Raw genomic sequence first — 15,132 nt, 5'->3', positions numbered from 1 at the left:
AGGACGGGGTGGGTTGAGGCAGGTTATCCCTCAGACCCTTCCTCTGACCTCAGCAGTACTCGCTGTTCAAGAAAGGGGCAGCAGCTCTGCAGACATTGAAAGAAAACACTCAAGAAACCAGATTGAAATGACATACTATGCCCTCAGATTTACTATGCTAAATGATTTAACACTGAACAAAAATGTGAATAAACAACATACACAACAGGCTTCTGTGAACGTTCTCCTCACAGCACAGAGACATTCAGCGCTGGGCTGGTGCTGGGCAGCATTGTTCTAGATGCTTCTTTCCTGCCTTTGCTGCTGTACATTCTCAGATGGCTTTTGTCAGCGATCAGGTGGCTCCAGCTCACTGTCATCACGATCAAAGCTCCCATCCACCTTACTCTCCTGGCCACCGAGGGAGTTGTGGCCGGGGACAGCCCAGCGGTGGCTGCAGTCGCACCGAGTAACCCTAACCCTAAAGGTTATTTGGGGTAAGAATCATCCATAGGTGCTAAATCTGAGAGGTAAACAAGGGAATTTGATGAGGAGCAGGTTATTTATAGGGTCTTAATGTGTCTCCCACAGAGTACTTACTAGTCACAGGGGGAAAATAGCAGTAATACAGTGGAGAAACTGGATAATGTCTTAACTGGGTGATCAAAATGAATGTGGTCCCTGGGGGCAGAGTTGTCTTCTGTGCCTCCAGGTGCAGTACTCTGAGAAGGACGTGACATCAGCTTTGTGGTATTCTGGCGGTCAATGCATACACTAAATCTAATTGTGAAAAAGCATCAGACAAACCCAAACTGAAAAACACTCTAAAAATAACTGGCCCGTTTTCTTCAAAGAAAGATAAAGAAAGGCTGAGAAACAATTCCAGATTAAAGGAGAAGACAGAGACAGCAATTTGACGTCATAACTGATCCTGGACAGTACCTGAATTGGAGGGGAAGCATGTATGAACCTCACTATTGGAACAATTGACAAAATCGTCATGTGTATTTGATAAAGTATTTACGCCTGTGTTAAATTTCCAGATCTTATGACTGTACTGTGGCTATAAGAAAGAGCACCTCTGTTCTCAGGAAATGCACATGGACGTATGAAGTGGCGGTCACCCTGCTGTGAAGAAGACCGTGCGCGTTCTGTGTGCACGTGTGGAGAGAGGACACACGAGGCAGTACGATCGAGTGACTGGAGCAGCTGAGCAGAGGGTGCACGGCGATTCTCGGAATTACTCTCTGAACAGATTCGTAGGTACACATGTTCCTGATCCCACTCAGTCTTCTCGTTCTGGCTCATTTTAGACAATTATTTTAAACGAACAGCAATATTTTATAGGCCTATTCTCACCTTCATCTTTGACTAGATAAATCTCTGCCCTCACCAATACCTTTACATGTTGTTTTACCTTACAGTTTTATTTTGGGGGGGTGGGTAAGAAATGAGAATTTTTCTTTCCAGCTGACCAATGAAAAACCAAAACCAAAAAGAGAACATCCTCCTGGAGACGGCAGAGACTTGGTGGTGGTTTGGAGAAGGGTGTGGGTCCAAGGAGAGAGGGGGTTCGGGGACCTTCGGGAGCAGCCCTGCTTCTGTCGTGGGCTTCCTACTCCCCGACCGTACTTGGGAGTGCGAGGGACTCCATAGTGGGGGCAGGGCCTGAGCTCAGCCTTTGCTTATTATGCTGGCCCAGAGACCATCCTCAGTCTTAGCCCTAACAAGGCCACATAATGATAATTATAATGATTTTTCCCCTTTATTCTAGATGCATTTCCATTTAGTTAAAAATGCACTTCCCTAATGATTCATTTATCACCTCACTCCTGTATTTAATCATGCCCACCCCTCCCCCCCAACTATTTGAAATTAATTGTTATCTGACAAGGCCCAAACCTCTCATACTCCCGTCTTATTGCATAGCACACCGTCGCCTTAAGTTACAGCAATAATTAAACCGTGCTTTAATTAAGTGAGCCCTACCCTCCTCTTATAACAGTCCACTTAGGCAATTTCCTTCAAGTAATTTCCTTCATTTCAACATTACTGCTCATGCCTACTGGGGTCAGAGGCATATACATGCAGGCCCAGGGATGAGATTTTGTATTGTCTTTGGAAGTTGATTAGCTACCTTGGCAACATTTGTAATTTCTACAAATCTATAAAATCTGGATCCTTGTTTTCTTTCTGCCAAATCTCTTCTTCTGGGAAAATAAGAAAGTAAGCCCTTCTGCCATTCTCCAACTCAAATGTAATCAGCATACAAATCTCCCGAGCCAGGGAAGAATTGATATTTACAGCTCTTAGCTATTATTCACATCAGAAAACATGAAAGACTGGAGGATACAAGTTCTGAGTGTCTTACACAAAGCACCATATTGTGGAATTCCTCAGATCCCTATCAAGTCACTGAAAATTTGAGGAGTTCAATATAATCCTGCTTCATGTCAGTCTTGCAAATGGAAAGTGTTATTTATGGTTTGCAGGCCTTGGTGTCCTAAACCAACATGAACAGAGGGTTCTCTTAGTGTGAGCTTCATACCCCTCAAGGTTTTTAGGGCTAAACCCAGGCCACAGGTCAGTCACTGCCTGACACCTGGTAGATTTGGCCCATCAAATCAGTGCACCAGACACCCAACCCAGTAGCTATAAGGCACAGGGTGACCAACCATCCTGGTTTACCTGGGACTGAGGGATTTTCAGGGACATGGGACTTTCAGTGCTAGCCCCAGGACAGTCCTCCAAAACCAGGATAGTTGATCACTCTGAAGTCAGGTCTCTAAAGGAAAGAGTCCTTTTCTAACGTACTGTGTCCAAGGAAGCCTAGTAGGTTAGTCTAGGGTTGAACAGTCATCAACAACAAATTACGTTGAATAATCAGGGTCTTCCAATCCTATAGTTGGGCACCAAATAAAGAAAATTTCTTTCTCTGCATTAGGGGAGTGGATACTCCTCAAGCGTACAGCAGCATCCCTGTTCTCAGTGGCCATCCCACTCTGACGGATAGGCAGGAGTGACTGGGTAAGATACCCATTCTCAGTACACCAGAGAAAGGTTAGACTTACAAGAGGGTCCCGAGTGTCTAAGGTTGAGGAAAACAGAACTCCAAACCTAGGATGATGTAGTAGGTCTGAGCNTGAGCTTCTCTTTAATGTGCCTGTGTTCTGGAAGCTGAACGTCTCTAGCTAAGGAGAGCAGAGCCTCTTACCTTTCCTCAATCTACTGGCAAGCTAATGCCTTGGAGAATTGATGGAAATCACATAGGCCTTTGTTTCTTTCTCCTACCCTCGTTCATAGAGATTTTTAGATAATACTGCCACACCAGACAGACTGCTGTTTCTGATCAAAACCCCCCGATTCTCTGGGCAGAGCGTTCACCTGCCTGCCAGCCGTTTGTAGAGGGTAAGATAATGAAGAAAAATTAGCATTGTATCCATGTTCTTTCTTCTCATAACAGCTCAGCAGCTGGCTCTTTCCACAGAGCTTTCCCCCCCTTTTTCCTTTGTGATTCGTCAAAGAAAAAAGAAACGGAGGAACAATTAGGAACATCATTGCAACGTGTGTGCAGTTGGTGGAACCCTTTTAAGTGACATTCAGAAGCATTAGATCTCCACAATTCCTTGCACCCAGGCTAGTCTGGCCTAGATTTCTCGTTTCAATGACATGTATTCTTCAGTTTGGCCATTGTGTTCTGGTCTCTTCTTGAATGACAATACCCTAGACATAAAACAGCTCCCTTCTTTTTTCTGTCTTTATTTTAAGAGCAATTCCCCTATCCTTTTATTCAGCCACAGAAAGGAATTCTAGTTTTCATCAATGGCTCTGCTGGACTAAGACTAACCATAGGCAGATGTAAGGACAGATCTTAAAGCAAGTGTCCTGGAAACATTTTACTCATTGTAGGTGAGCCTCTGCCTGAAAGTGCTCACTCTGCAGAAACCTGAACTTTCAAACAGATTGCAATATTGAATGCAAAGTTATTGCTTACAAAAAGGAATTCCTCCCTAGATTGATTCCTGCAGGTAGTTGCTTACAGATAATTCTCTATAATTGAAAGATTGATGGAAATCCACTGGAGAAGAAGAATCGATTTGGAGAGAAATTTAAAGTCTACCTTAACAGGTTTTGAAGAATGAAAAATTAAATTCTCTCAGAAATGTAAATAAAGCTTTGGATTATAATGAAAGACTATGCTAAATTAGCATTTCATACATAAAAATTTAAGCCTTTTTGTGTTTTTTTAAAGCTACATTAAGATAAAATTTGATTAACTTTGAAAATTTGTCTTTTTTTTTTTTTTTTAAAGATGACCGGTAAGGGGATCTTAACCCTTGACTTGGTGTTGTCAGCACCACGCTCAGCCAGTGAGCGAACCGGCCATCCCTATATGGGATCCGAACCCGGGGCCTTGGTGTTGTCAGCACCACACTCTCCCGAGTGAGCCACGGGCCGGCCCAACTTTGAAAATTTGAATCAAAGGTTCATGTGTAAATACAAGAAACAAACTAATGTGACCATCCTATCATTACTTTTCATTGAAGACGTAAGTCCAAATTAGCTTGTTATCAGGTGGAAAGAAAGAATTCTCCTTTCTCTTTGGAAAAAGGCAGCCATAGAAAAAAACATGCAAAAGTTTCATAATTTTTTCTCTCTCTCTTGAACTCCTTGGCAATCTAATAGGTACAAAATGCTACCTTATTATTGTAATGTGTGTTTTTCTGTCTATGAGGAAAAACACCTTTACATATGTTTTTGGTCATTCAGATTTTCTCCTCTGTGAATAACTCCAAATAATTATTATTGTTGTCTTTTTTATTTGTTATGTATATTATAGACATCTATATTATAGATCTGTATTGTAGATGTATGCTATAGTAGAGTAGCATTTGCGACATAATGCTATAGCATTGTATAGCATATACAATGCTGTATGCTATGTGTACCATACAGCGATCTATGGTATACAATACGGTAGCTACTAGCCACATGCACTTAATGAGCACCTGAACTTTGGTTAATTATAATTGCAAGGTGCTCGAAGTATAAAATAAACACTGGGTTTTGAAAACTTTGTATGAAATAAATAATATGTTATTAATCATTTTATATTAATTATATGTTGAAATGATAATATTTAGGATATATTGGGTTAATAAAAATATATTATTAAAATTAATTTCCCTTTTTCTCTTTACGTGTGGCTTTTAGAAACATTTTAAAGCTACTTTTTAATGATGTTACAAGAGAATTTAAAAATGCATATGTGACAAGCAAGATGGAAGAATAGAATCATTTTATATTAATTATATGTTGAAATGATAATATTTAGGATATATTGGGTTAATAAAATATATTATTAAAATTAATTTCCCTTTTTCTCTTTACATGTGGCTTTTAGAAACATTTTAAAGCTACTTTTTAATGATGTTACAAGAGAATTTAAAAATACATATGTGACAAGCAAGATGGAAGAATAAGATGCCCTGTATCCTCCTCCCCCTCACAGAGACACCAATTCAACAATGCACAGACTAATTCTCATTGTGAGAAGTCCAGAAAATGGTTAAGAGGCTCCTGTACCACAGGTATACAAAACTGGCCACATTAAAGGCAGTAGAAAAATTTTTGGCACGCCCTCTCCATAATCCCTTCCCCCAGCTCAGTGCAGTATGATCAGGAGAAAACCTCCAGCTTTGGGCTCCTCCCTGGAGATGGAAATAGAAGACTGAAACATATTTCTAACATGAAGACTTTTGGGGGGTTGCCCAAGAGACTGGTTTCAGTCTTGCCTAAATCTAAGCATTGACAGGAGAGGAACCAGGAGGCCACAGAGAACAAAGGTAAAGTTTGGGCTAGCACACACTCAATTGACATAGTCCCTCCCTCCAGTACAGAGTGGGCAAAAGAAAACCCCCAACTCCTGCCTTCTCCTTGGGGGGTATAGAGTTGGAGTGCACATCCAACATTCCAATTGTTCTAGAGGCTTCCCAAGTGACTGATTTCTGTCTTATCTGACTTGAAGCTCTGACAGGACATGGCACACTCTAGAAGCCTATTGATTGCTGAGAACAAAAGAGATCTGAGAGGCTTGTGGCAGATCCAGGGAAACTGCAGTATGGCTGAGGCACAGCAGAGGGAGAAAGAGATTATGAGTTCCTGAAAAAGAAACCAGGAAATTTCTCTGACTGAGAATTTACACACGCAAATACAGAGAAGACAAATCCACAAAAAAGGTGTGAGAGGTCCTTAGAATCTTTAGCCAGGACAATTGATGGTCTTTCCCTGTATGAAAGCAGTCTATAAATACTGAGAGAGGAAGCTGTTACAAAGCACATGAAAAAAACAGGGTAATCAAAGGAGCAAAATAAATCTCCAGAAATTGATACTAAAGAAACAGAGATATGAGTTATCTGACACGGAATTCAAAATAACCACCACAAAGATGCTCAATGAGCTCAGGAAAATAATGCATAAACAAAATGAGAATATTGACAGAGAGACAAAGAATATAAAAAGAATCAAACATAAATTGTGGAGCTGAAGCATGAGTAACTGAATTGAAAATTCACTAGAGAGGTGCAACAGCCGTCTTGATCAAGCAGGAGAAAGAATTACAGAACTCAGTGACAAGTCATTTGAAATTATCCAATCACGGGAGGAGGAGGAGGAGGAGGAGAAGGAAAAGAAAAAAGAAAAGAAATGCACGAAAGAAAGTCTAAGGAACTTACAGGACACCAAAAGAAGGACCAATATACAAATTATGGGAGTACCAGAAAGTGAAGAAAGAGAGGAAGAGGCAGAAAGCTTATATGAAGAAATATGGAGGAAAATTCCAATCTGGGGAAGAAAATGAACATCCAGATTCCAGAAGCCCAAAGAACTTCAACTAGAATGACCCCAAGGAAGTCCCACCAAGACACATTATAGTCAAATTGTCAAAAATCAAAGACAAAAATAGAATTTTGAAAGCAGCACAAAAACAGTGATTCATCATGTACACAGGTGCCCAATTAAGACTATCAGAAAAATTATCAGCAAAAACTTTGCAGGCCAGAATGGAGGGAAGTGATATATCCAAAGTGCTGAAAGAAAAAAAACCCTGCTAACCAAGAATATTATTCTTGCATTATTAATACTAAGAAGGATGACAAAACTGTCCTTCAGAACTGAAGGAGAAATAAAAACTTTTCCAGATAACCAAAGCTGAGCAAGTTTACTATTACTAGATCTGCCTTACAATAAATGTTAAAGAGAGCTGTTTGAGTTGAAATAAAAGAACACTAGACAGCAATATGAAAGCATATGAAAATATAAAGCTCACTGGTACAGGTAAATATATAGACAAATACAGAATACTGAAGAATACTGTAATACTGTAATAGTGGTATGTAAATCACCTTTAATTCTGGAATAGAAGTTAAAAGACAAAAGTATAAGAAATAACTAACTATAATAACATGTTAATGGATGTATAACAAAGTGTGGGTGAGGGGAGAAGTAGAGGAGTAATTTTTGCATGCAATTGAAGTTAAATGTTATTAGCTTAAATACATTGTTATAACTATAAGATGTTTTATGTAAGCCCCATAGTAACCACAAAGAAAATGCCTATAGAAAATCCACAAAAGAAAATGAGAAAGGAATTGGGCATGTCATTACAAAAAATCAACAAAATACAAAGAAGACAGTAAGAGAGAGAAAAATAGACAAAAAAGATATAAGACAGATAGAAAACAACTAACAAAATGACAATAGTAAGTCCTTCCCTATCAGTAATTACCTTAAGTGTAAATGGATTAAACTCCTCAGTCAAAACACATAGAATGGCTAAATGGATTTTTTTAAAAAGATCCAATTGTATGCTGTTTACGTAAGACTCACCTTAGACTTAAGGACACAAATAGGCTTAAAATGAAAAAATATAAAGGATATTCCATGCAAATGGTAACTAAAGAGAGTAGGAACGGTCATGTTTATATCAGACAAAATAGACTTTAAATCAAAAACTTTCACAGGAAACAAAGGAAAATATTATTTGAACATAAAAGTATCAACTAACCAGGAAGATATAACAATTAAAAATACATATGCATACAGCATCATAGCACCCAAATATATGAAGTGAACATTGGCAGAACTGATGGGAGAAATAGAGAGCAGCACAAAAATAGTAGGAGTTTTAATGCTCCCCATTTAGTAATGGATAAAACTTTCAGATGGAAGGAATCAGTAAGGAAACAGAAGAAAGGAACAACACTATAGACCAAATGGACCTGACAGACATATACAGAACATTCTACCCAGAAGCAGCAGAAAACACATTCTTCTTAAGTACATATGGAACAATATCCAGGACAGATCACATGTTGAATCATTAAACAAGTCTTAACAATGTTAGGAAGATTGAAATTACACCAAATATAATTTCTGACCTGAGTGGAATGGCACAAGCAGCAGAAAACACATTCTTCTTAAGTACATATGGAACAATATCCAGGACAGATCACATGCTGAATCATTAAACAAGTCTTAACAATGTTAGGAAGATTGAAATTACACCAAATATAATTTCTGACCTGAGTGGAATGGCACGAGAAACCAATAGTGCAGGGAATGGCACTAGGGAACTGATAGTAAAGTAATGGGAAAATTCACGAATATGTGGAAATTAAACAACACACTCTTGAACAACCAATGAGTAAAAGAAGAAATTAACAGGAAAATTAGAAAATATGAGACAAATGAAAACAAAAACACAAAAGAAATACCAAGACTTATGGGATGTAGCAAAATCAGTACTATGGGGGAAGTTTGTAAACACCTACATTAAAAAAGGAAAAAAACCTCAAATAAACAACTTAACTTTACACCTCAAGGAACTAGAATAATAAGAACAAACTAAGGCACAAAGTTAGAGGAAGAAAGAAATAAGATTAGAGCAGAAATAATTAAAATAGAGAAAAGAAAAAAAGCAATGACACTAAGAGTGGGTTCTTAAAATAGATCAACAATATTTACAAATCTTTAGCTAGACTAACCAAAAAAAAGGGCACTCTAATAAATAAAATCAGAAATAAAAGAAGAAACATTACAACTATGCCACAGAAATAGTGGGTTCTTAAAATAGATCAACAATATTTACAAATCTTTAGCTAGACTAACCAAAAAAAAGAGCACTCTAATAAATAAAATCAGAAATAAAAGAAGAAACATTACAACTATGCCACAGAAATAAAAAAAAAGATTATAAAAACAACTGTGAACAGCTATACACCAATAAATTGAATGATCTAGAAGTGATAAATTCCTAAAAACATACAACTACCAACACTGAGTCATGAAGAAATAGAAAACCTGAATAGACATATAACTTAGTAAGGAGATTGAGTCAGTAATCTTTCAACAAAAGAAAAACCAGGACTAGACAGCTTCATTATAGAATTCTACCAAACATTTACAGAAAAATCAATGCCAATACTTTTTAAACTCTTCCAACAAAGTTGAAAAAGAATGAACACTACTGAACTCATTTTATGAGGCCAGCATTACCCTGATACCAAAGCCACACTACAGAAAAAGAAAACTATATTATCAATGAATATAGATGCAAAGGACCTCAACAAAATACCAACAAACCAAATTCAACAGCACATTAAAAGGATAATATACCATGGCCAAGTGGGATTTATCCTCAGGATGCAAGGATGATTCAACATATGAAAATCAATTAATGTGATACACCATATTAACACAACAAAGGATAAAAATCCTATGATCATCTCAACAGTTTGCTTTCATCTTCAGAATACTATTCACTTAAAAATTTGTTAAGTGGGTGAATCTCATGTTATGTATTTTTGACCACAATAAAAAAAAATGCATACATGGCTTGCATTAGGTTTCTATTAGAGAGTGCTCCTCTAGATACTAATATTTTGCCTATCTGTAAATATTTTCTCCCAAGTTATGTCTTGCCTTTTTATTTTTTTTATGTTGCCTTTACTTATTTTATGGTGCCTTTAATGCAACAAAAAAGCTTTAAATATTGATGCAGTCGAGTTTAAAGACAGTTTCCTTTAGGCCTTATGCTTTGATAGCCTTCCTTATGTTCATTATTACAAAAATATTCACCTGTATTTTATTTCAATTGTCTTAAATTTATTTTTTTCTCATGTTTGAAACTTTATTTCATCTGGAATTTTGTATGTGTGAATGTTGTGAGGTTTGGATAAACTTGTATGTTTTTCGGTATTGAAAGCCGGTTATCACTATACTATTTATTAAATGATGCATGTTTTCCCCACTAATTTGTAAAACCATCTCTATCATAAATCAAGTTTCCAGGGTGTGCACAGTTGTTTCTGAGCTCTTAATTGTCTTTTATTGATCTATTTGGACTTCCTATCCCCATGCCACACCATTTCAATTGCTATGGCTTTGTAATTACATCTTATCCCTGGTAAGAAGCTCTACGCCTTCCCTCCTTCCCTCTTCATTTTTAGTTGCTATGAGCACTTTGCAACTTCAGGCTTGGCTCCCTTGCAGCCCTACAGAGGGTATGGCACTGAATAGTGACTCTACTCTGGGTCTTCCCCACACAGATGGTACAGTAGCCTCCCCCTTATCCACAGGGGATACTTTCCAAGACCCCTGAAATCATCATTCAGTGGATGCCTGAAACTGCAGATAGTACTGAACCCTACATATACTATGTTTTCCTATGGATACTTACCTATGATAAAGTTTAATTTATAAGTTAAGTGCAATAAGAGATTAACAACAACTAATTATAACCAACCAATATGCCAGCATCGCTACTTTTGTTCTTTGGGGCCATTATTAAGTAAAATAAGAGTTCCTTGAGCACAAGCACTGTGATATCAGGACAGTTGATGTGATGACTAAGTGACTCATGAGAGGGTAGCATCTACAGTGTGGACACGCTGGACAAAGGGAAGATTCATGTCCCGGGTGGGATGGAGGGAGGTGCCATGAGATTTCATCATGCTACTCAGAATGGCGGGCAATTTAAGACTTATGAATTGTTTATTTCTGGAATTCTTCATTTAATATTTTCAGACTGCTGTTGAGTGTGGGTAACAGATAAGGGGGGACTTCTCCTGTGTACAAGGATTTACAAGCCCTAGAACTAAAGTTACGTAGATCTGGTTCCCAGCTTGAGAGAGAACCTGTTTCTCCTGGCCCCTAGCAATGGGTCCATTTCCAGCTGTAACCCCAGGCTACTTTTCAGCCTCTGTTCTCTAGCATGAAGCATGTCCTCACCTTCCAACTGCACAAAGCATTCCTAGGAATGGCTTCCCTTGATAAATGGCACAAGTCCGCAGCTCCCACCGAGCACAGATTTTCCGCCCCCCTTGCCGCTTCTTACTATCCCTGTCCTTAATGTCTTGGGCTCCCTAGGTTTCTATTCATGATGATTCCCTTTCCTATGTTTGAGCACAGCTAAATAGTTTTAATAACCTTTTATTATTTTATCTATAATTGCTCGACAGATTTTCCGCCCCCCTTGCCGCTTCTTACTATCCCTGTCCTTAATGTCTTGGGCTCCCTCAGTTTCTGTTCATGATGATTCCCTTTCCTATGTTTGAGCACAGCTAAATAGTTTTAATACCCTTTTATTATTTTATCTATAATTGCTCAGAAGGGGAAGTTTTCTGCAAGTATTCCATCCACCATTTAAAAGGACAGAAATACATGTATTAATATGGGAAGATATGTATGACATATGTTAGGGGGCAATTACCAAACAAAACACATTGATGCTCCCATTTAAAAAACTGACAAAATATGTGCAATAGGCATGTTTATAGAGAGACCATTCACGCGTATTTCAGGCTGATTGGAACAGAGATAGGTGTAGTTTACTCCAGGTGACGTACAAGAAGAAATACGAAAGGAAGAATGAGGAGGAAACAGTTGGAATGAAGAGCACTCAGTCCTTAGGGGACCACAGCAGCCTCACTATTCAGAGCACAGCATGAACTCCGTGCTCCATCTAACCTGGCCAACCAGGAACACATGGCCAAGTGACAGTTCACCTTCCCATGGCCTCAGGGATCTCTGCTTTACTGTGTTATGCACAGGACGCGGTTCCTTTCGGTCTGTACCTCTGCCACTGTCAGTGCGGTCACTTCTGCCTTCATCTCCTCTGTCGCTCAGAATCTGCTAACCCGCCCTCCTGCTGCCTCCCCACATCTCTTCGCTGCTTTCTCCCTTCGTATTTCTTCGCCTCTGTCCTTCTCTACCACTCACATCTGTCTTCGTCTTTCTCCTCTTCTAGCTCCAAAAGAAGAAACGGAATCACTTGGTTCTTCATTATTCAGTATAGAGCACCCTTTTTGGTCAAAATTCTCAAATCAAATTATCTCAGAGTTCTCTGACATCCTGGTGTCCGATCTATATTTCTCTGCCTTTGGGACAGTCACAGACAACGGGTTCCCTGAGCAATGGCCAGAGTTGTGGAAGCTCATAACCCAAAGCATGGAAACTCTTGCACAGAAGCTGCCTACAACCACCAACACCAGTGGAGCCAGTGGGCACGTGGGCATTGGAGCACTAGAACTTGCATTAAGGTATTGGGAGTGGGTGGGATTTTAACTTTCTTTTCCTTTTTTTTTTTTTTGCTTGTCTTCTTTTTCTATAATAAGAATAAAAAGAATATTTTCTCATGTAAAATTTTAATGTTTGGCCCAGCTAAATATATCTTGCTAATATTTCTTTAAATCTTATCTTAAATGGTGCATTCTACTCAAGTGATATTCTCTGACATAACAACTTGATTAATGGACTTGGAATTAGAGATGCTAAGGGATTGTTTTTCTTCGCTACAGTAGAGGGCACAGACATACCAAAGGTTGTCTTCATTAGCTGTGTGTATGGAAAGTCAGGGTATTTAAACCCCAAAGCATCAACAGCCATCTTGTGGCCGATTACCCTCCCTGGAAGGAGCTTACCAAAAGTGGAAATAAACCGAAGGTTGTCTTCAAAGTCAGATTGTTAAAATGACAATAATGATGGCATATATGGTTTGTAAAACTCGAATGATATGGTTATGACGATGTTGATGGCATGTTACGTTTGCTTAGTGAATGTAAATACATATACTATGAAATGGAATTTTATGCATTTCAACTCACTTGATTTCTACAGCAATTCTGTGGAGTACACAAGACATGAGTTAGTATCCACATTTTATAGTTGAGAAACTGACATTCAGAGGCTAAGTAAAAGTGTGAGGTAGAGGGCCGGCCCATGGCTCACTCGGTAGAGTGCGGTGCTGATAACACCAAGGCCGCGGGTTCGGATCCCATATAGGGATGGCCGGTTTGCTCACTGGCTGAGCGTGGGGCTGACAGCACCAAGTCAAGGGGTGAGATCCCCTTACCCGGCATCCTTTAAAAAAAAAAAAAAAGTGTGAGGTAGAGGGCCGGCCCATGGCTCACTCGGTAGAGTGCGGTGCTGATAACACCAAGGCCGCGGGTTCGGATCCCATATAGGGATGGCCGGTTTGCTCACTGGCTGAGCGTGGGGCTGACAGCACCAAGTCAAGGGGTGAGATCCCCTTACCCGGCATCCTTTAAAAAAAAAAAAAAAAAAAAAAGTGTGAGGTAGAAATTGGATCCAGAAATGCTGAATCTTAGTTCATTGCTTTTTCCAGTATTCTTTAAAATCCAGAATAAAAATGTATATTATTTCCATTGGGAATCACCATTTTAACCCTCTCCTGTAACTTGAATACTACAACATATACACCCCTGAAATCATAACTGTATCCCCATATAGTAATTAAATTAAATTAAATCCAATAAACATTTGTTTACTTTTTTTTTTATCCCAGCTGCACCATTTTTGGAAGTGATACCTTGGAGATGTCCAGTCCTAACAGTTTTACATTTTCACCTTATGACACTTGGGTTTTGCTTCTTGAACACATCTGGGGCAATGGCTGCCCCTAGTTTACCCAGACGTGCTTGGTGCACCCAAATCTTCACCAGCTGGAGAAGGAAGGAAGGATTCACATAAAACACCTTTAAAATATTAAATTTATGATACCTACACTTATACCACTGTCAGCAATATTCTAATCCCAAAATTTCCAAGATGCTTAGAATTAAGTCTTCAACTGAGCATAAAACGTGGCATATCAATAAGTTTTTTTATCTGTAAATAGCAGAAAATTTTACAACAATGAGATTGGCAAATAGGGTTTTTTTGTTTTGTTTTGTTTACATATGAAGAACTCCTAAGTTGGGCAGGCTGGTCTAGAGAGGTGACGAAAAATGCCATCGAGGAAGTAGGCTCTTTATATCATTCTGTTCCCCCTACTGGTCACAAAATAGCTGATGCATCTCCAAGCATCATGCCCACACTCAAAGGGAAAAGCAAAGCCTCATCTGCCTACTCCTTTTGTTTGTTCTTTCAGACAAGGAGAAGCTTTCCTAGAAATCTGAACAGAAGAATTCCCCTTAGATCTCAAGATCTCATTGGCCAGAACTAGTGAACATGGCAACTTTTCTTTGCAAGAAAGCCCAGGAGATGGGGAAACAGGCTTGTCATGACCGAACATGATCAGTCACAGTCCATCACCTGGAGTTGGATTCATGGATGATCCAAACCAAATCCAGGTTTGGTTGTGGTAATGGAGTCTGCTACAGACGGATCGAATATTATGCAGTGATGCTAATGGATACTCAAGCCCAGAGAAAACAAAGAAATGAAGCCAGGTAGTCTCAAAAAGTGGGGGACAGGAAAACCCAACCTGCACTCCTAGCCCCACTCTCAAATGGGGGACGAGCAGGTTGATTTACTTATGCTTGAACTGAGTGAAATGGGAAAAAGATTTTGAAACTTTGATTTGGTCAACAACATTTTTGTCTCTGTCCATGTTTTAAAAATAGATTTTATTGTCTGAGAAAAGCTTTGGCACTCTGTAATCTCACAAGGCCCAGAGGGCTATGAATGGACCTGTTCCAGAAGGGACACATTCTGAGCAGCAACAGAGCTGGCCTGGGATGGTACCGTCAGCTGGAACCATGCTACCAAAAGGCTTGTGATGATTCGTATTACTAAAACGTGGGAGTCATTATGCTTATTGACAATTAGCTTTAATGGCAAAGTGAAATAATT

The 15,132-nt window shown here is 39.1% G+C and overlaps 1 pseudogene; it reads right to left on the bottom strand.

The window, feature by feature from the left end:
- Positions 1-1,287, bottom strand: part of LOC103591668 — a 5,260-nt pseudogene extending 3,973 nt beyond the window's left edge.
- Between the last annotated feature and the right edge of the window lie 13,845 nt (positions 1,288-15,132).

The sequence above is a fragment of the Galeopterus variegatus genome, unplaced genomic scaffold, assembly GCF_000696425.1.
Source record: "Galeopterus variegatus unplaced genomic scaffold, G_variegatus-3.0.2 Scaffold1005, whole genome shotgun sequence".
Classification (NCBI taxonomy): domain Eukaryota; kingdom Metazoa; phylum Chordata; class Mammalia; order Dermoptera; family Cynocephalidae; genus Galeopterus; species Galeopterus variegatus.
Note: the sequence above shows the minus strand (reverse complement) of the source record. Positions and strands in the feature narration are given on the sequence as shown.